The sequence below is a fragment of the Bos taurus genome, chromosome 14 (genome assembly GCF_002263795.3).
Source record: "Bos taurus isolate L1 Dominette 01449 registration number 42190680 breed Hereford chromosome 14, ARS-UCD2.0, whole genome shotgun sequence".
Taxonomy (NCBI): Eukaryota; Metazoa; Chordata; class Mammalia; order Artiodactyla; family Bovidae; genus Bos; species Bos taurus.
Window position 1 is genome coordinate 50,760,695 of NC_037341.1, and position 6,000 is coordinate 50,766,694.

Genomic DNA, 6,000 nt, shown 5'->3' on the forward strand with positions numbered 1-6,000 from the left:
CACACAATGACTAAACATAATCTGGCATCCTTGGTAAAATACCAAACATAAAGGAACATACATTTGGTTAAAAACTAAAGGAATCTCAATGAAATAAGGACTTTAATTAATAATGATACATTAATACTGTTTTCTTAATTTTTACAAATATACCATATCCTAAAAGTTATGGGGAAAAAATCTCTGCACTATCTTTGCAATTTTCCCATAAATCTAAAACTATTCTAAAATTTAAAACTTCATCTTAAAAATAGAGAGGGTGAGATGATTTGGGAGAATGGCATTGAAATATGTATAATATCATATATGAAACGAGTCGCCAGTCCAGGTTTGATGCACGATACTGGATGCTTGGGGCTGGTGCACTGGGACGACCCAGAGGGATGGTATGGGGAGGGAGGAGGGAGGAGGGTTCAGGATGCGGAACACGTGTATGCCTGTGGCAGATTCTTTTCGATATATGGCAGAACCAATCAATATTGTAAAGTTTAAAAAGGAACACATGTATACCTGTGGCGGGTTCATTTTGATATTTGGCAAAACTAATACAAATATGTAAAGTTTAAAAATAAAAAAAATAAAAATAAATAAATAAATAAAAATAAAGATAAAAAAAAGATATTTTTATTATTCCATGAAACATTTTTCAGACACTGTTAATGTATATGACAAGTAATAGCAATCTGAGACACACAGGATTCTAGAAATACTTCATATTATATGTTTGATCATTTGACAATGAACATGAAGCATAATGAATGGAATGGGAAGAAGCATGCTATAAAGACACTCAGTTATGTATTTCACAGTAAACTTTTAAATGGTGTTTGCATCCGGGATCACCCCATCTACTCATCTAAGGATTATGATAAGATTCCTTCATTTTACTGATGTTGTGTTCCAAACCCAGCATATTAGCTAACACCGTGATAGGTATTAATTAAAATATATTTTCTTGCTCAGACTACAGTAGACTTCCTCTTACAGCCGTGTGGTAGACTAGATGTTCTGCTACTGCTAAGTCACTTCAGTCATGTCCGACTCTGTGAGACCCCATAGACAGCAGCCCACCGAACTCCCCCGTCCCTGGGATTCTCCAGGCAAGAACACTGGAGTGGGTTGCCATTTCCTTCTCCAAAGATGTTCTGAAATGCCCTCAATTACTGAAAAATACACAAATCTGCTTCTGTTTTCTTTATATTATACATGCAATAGAATATTAAACAGTCCAGAGAGTCAAGCCCAGATCTTTTATGTAATACAGACTGTGTACAGCTCACCACTTTTTATCCTTCAGTTTAAAAGTTACTAGCTTATAAAAATTTGTATATGAATACGGACTAAAACAAGAGTTCAATTTTTTAAATTGCTAGTTGTATAGCAAATGTTAGTAAGTCCATTTGTTCTGTAGATATTTTTTTCTTTCATAAAATTCACTTAAACAGACTGACCACATGTCTTTTTCTATGGATCTTCTGCCAAATATGCAAAACAATTCCCCAAAGAAAACTGCATTAAAATTTCAAATAGAATTTTACTGGGTTAAATTTTTCAGTACACTTGCTTAGAGACTATGGCTAAAAAGAATCTTTTTAAATGTCACATAAAATTTATTTGTTTTATGAAATTGTTTTAAGCTAGGTTCAAGTATCAACTAATTTTTCCATAGAGCATAATGATTACAAAAATTACAGAAAGAAAAACTGGTTTATATGTTGACAGGAATTTAATATGGAATCTATTTTATTTAAATACATTTTTAAAGTGTGTATTAATTCAATTAATAATTAAAAACATTATTTTGATGACATTTAAAAATGATGCTTTTTACAATATAGAAATGAATCTGTAGCAAGGATATGTTTTTTCAAGATTATAGCTTAGTTTTTAGTATTGGAAATGTTGGAAGAAGTACTGTTGTAATCTATTTACAATCAAATTATATTAATGAAAGTCTTACGTATGACAAAATATTTTTTAAAACTGTACACATATGTTCATTCACTTCAGAGTTAACAAAATAATGGTGCTGATTCCATTCTCAGATTAGAAAAGTAAGATGATAACAATAACCCTGTGTACGAGACAGCAAAAGAGACACTGATGTATAGAACAGTCTTATGGACTCTGTGGGAGAGGGAGAGGGTGGGAAGATTTGAGAGAATGGCATTGAAACATGTAAAATATCATGTATGAAACGAGATGCCAGTCCAGGTTTCGATGCACGATACTGGATGCTTGGGGCTAGTGCACTGGGACGACCCAGAGGGATGGTATGGGGAGGGAGGAGGGAGGAGGGTTCAGGATGGGGAACACATGTATACCTGTGGCGGATTCATTTTGATATTTGCAAAACTAATACAATTATGTAAAGTTTAAAAATAAAATAAAATTAAAAAAATAATTTAAAAAAAGCAAAAAAAAAAATACTAATGCTAATTTGTAAAAGAGTTTTACTGGTATTATTATTCAAAAGAAATATATCAAAAATAGTAAAGCCCAGTAAGACCCACCAAAAATAACTAAAGCACAAAATGAGTGGTGTCCATATAGAGGGAAGGACACGTGAAGACATAGGGAGAAGACATCCACATTTAAGCTAAGGAGAGAGACCTCAGAAGAAATCAGTTCTGCTGAAACCTAGATTCTAGCCTCTAGAATTGTAAGAAAATAGATTTCTGCTAGATGGGCCTTACAGTCTGTGGTACTTTATTATGGCAGCCCTAGCAAACTAATTCATGTAAACAGAAGGTCAAATATATATATATAATAACTTAAGTTAAATAAATTAAATAAGTAATTTAATTATTTGAAATAATAAAATATCATAAAATATCAAATGAAATGAAATTCTAAACTTCCTAAAAGTTGAAAAAGAATTTTAAAAGTTGTTGGCTTAATTTGGAATTGAAACTACAAAGTAAAATAAAACAAAACATACAAGTTGAGCCCATCAAAACTTATTAAATGCAATTGAAGTTGTAATCAGAGAATATTTTCACTGTATCCTTTAATAATCAGAGGTTTGATAATGAAATAGAGCATTTAACTAATTTTTTGAAAAATAACTAAAAATGATAATTAATAATGGATAAACAAAATATGATGATACAAGCCCACTGAACTTGTAGAAAATCCACTGTTATTTTCTGGTAACTGCATTCCATAGTTGGCTCATTCAAATATGCAGTATAATCCCTAATCAAACCAAGAACAGTAAAAATAAATACTGTAAATGCACATAATTTGTGTAAGCATGGACATAATCATAGAAACTGAGTAAATATCTTGTGAAAATTTATTCTGAGACATTGAACATGATTAAAAATAACTGCCAAATTGACTTAATGGAAAAAGTTGAGAGGTTGTTTAAGGAATGAATTTCAAAATTAAAATATACCAAGACAGCTTTAAAGATTTGGCTTTCAAATTTACAAAGAAAATTAAAATTTTCATGTTAAATGTATTATTATACATGTAGAATATGCAAACGTACCCCAATAAAGTTTTCAAATACCATTTAACCATGGTATCAAAATATTTTAGCTTAACTTTTTTCTCAAATACTAAGTAACAACCTTAGGTAAACATGTATTTAAAAGATTAATATGTTAGTAATGACATCTAGAAATAGGTTAAAACCATAACTAAAATGAATTTTGAGAAAGCATAGTTTGATATTAGGAGTTTTTACTTATATAATTTAACATTTTATTGAAACAAAAGAAATAATATATAAACTTTTATTAAATGCTGCAATGTCATTTGAGGAAATTAAACAATGTCATTTGAGGACATGATAAAATATCTTATTAAATTTTTTAAAAGACATGAAAATAAATATGTTTACATGATAATAAACATGTTTCAAGTTAATGGTGATATATTAGAAGCATATGTCTTGGAGTTGGAAACAATACATGAATGAACTCTACTACCTAAAACAATAATTCAAGAAGGAAATATGATAAATACATAGTTGCAATAATTCAATATTAAATTATTATAGAGTGTGTCATCCACCTTGAAAAACTCCAAATATATACACTTACTAACAATAGTAAAAGAAATTCAAATGCTCAGGAAATGAAGATTAATTGGTTTCTTACATGCCCACAAGATGGAGGGGAATTCTAGGAAAGCCATTCTCAAGAGGCAAGTACAAGTTTTACCATACAATATAATGCTTTCCACTGGTAAATGATTTTCTAGGGGAACTCTACTGATCTGAACCTGATTGACTTTCACTTGCATTACGTGCCTGAACAAATCAATGTTATTTAGAGCAAACTAAATAACATATCTTGCTATTTACTTTGCTATCACTTTGAATTCTTTGTCCGCCTTCAATAACAACCCTTTTTTTTTTATCTCGTACAGCTGATAGTATCACTTCCTAGTTTTCAGCTAAGGAAGAAATTTTTATAATTTTACATGTCTTCAGCCATTTCAGGTTGTATTTGGTAGAGAGATGTTGAGAGATTATGTTTATTATCTCTACATTTTAAATGGTCACTTTCAAGGAAAAAAACTGAATTTTCTTGGTTCAAAATTCTTTTTGCCTTGACCTGTTTATATTCATCAGATCAGATCAGTCGCTCAGTTGTGTCCGACTCTTTGAGACCGCATGAATCACAGCACGCCAGGCCTCCCTGTCCATCACCAACTCCTGGAGTTCACTCAGACTCACGTCCATCGAGTCAGTGATGCCATCCAGCCATCTCATCCTCTGTCGTCCCCTTCTCCTCCTGCCCCCAATCCCTCCCAGCATCAGGGTCTTTTCCAATGAATCAACTCTGCGCATGAGGTGGCCAAAGTACTGGAGTTTCAGCTTTAGCATCATTCCTTCCAAAGAACACCCAGGGCTGATCTTCTTCAGAATGGGCTGGTTGGATCTCCTTGCAGTCCAAGGGACTCTCAAGAGTCTTCTCCAACACCACAGTTCAAAAGCATCAATTCTTTGGTGCTCAGCCTTCTTCCCAGTCCAACTCTCACATCTATACATGACCACTGGAAAAACCATAGCCTTGACTAGACGAACCTTTGTTGGCAAAGTAATGTCTCTGCTTTTGAATATGCTATCTAGGTTGGTCATAACTTTCCTTCCAAGGAGTAAGCGTCTTTTAATTTCATGGCTGCAGTCACCATCTACAGTGATTTTGGAGCCCAGAAAAATAAAGTCTGATACTGTTTCCACTGTTTCCCCATCTATTTCCCATGAAGTGATGGGACCGGATGCCATGATCTTCGTTTTCTGAATGTTGAGCTTTAAGCCAACTTTGTCACTCTCCACTTTCACTTTCATCAGGAGGCTTTTGAGTTCCTCTTCACTTTCTGCCATAAGGGTGAAAATCTTATCACATCAGTATTTTTTCCTGATATTACTTTCCTCATTTTTTGTCAACATGAGTATTTCAAATAACTTTTTAACATTGTCTGTCTAATGGAAAAAGAAATGGATTACAGTTGTGCACACATGTGTGCATTTGTCGGAGAAGGCAATGGCACCCCACTCCAGTACTCTTGCCTGGAAAATCCCATGGATGGAGGAGCCTGGTAGGCTGCAGTCCATGGGGTCGCTAAGAGTCGGACAAGACTCAGCACTTCACTTTCACTTTTCACTTTCATGGATTGGAGTAGAAAATGGCAACTGCCTCCAGTGTTCTTGCCTGGAGAATCCCAGGGACAGGGGAGCCTGGTGGGCTGTCGTCTATGGGGTCGCACCGAGTCAGACACAACTGAAGTGACTTAGCAGCAGCAGCAGCAGTGTGCATTTGTATTTTATCCACTATGAGCACATAATTGAAAAGTACGTTTAAGCTGCTTATTTTCATAAAATTTTAATCTAAGCTTTGTCATATTTTTATGCTTCTTCCTGGTAGGAATTTATATTCTTTGTTTTATTTGTTTTTCTAACTTATGACATTTCTTTCCTCTAAGCTCTTTTACCTAACTTTATAAGTAATGACCATTAGGCTTAAACATACTATAATATGTTTC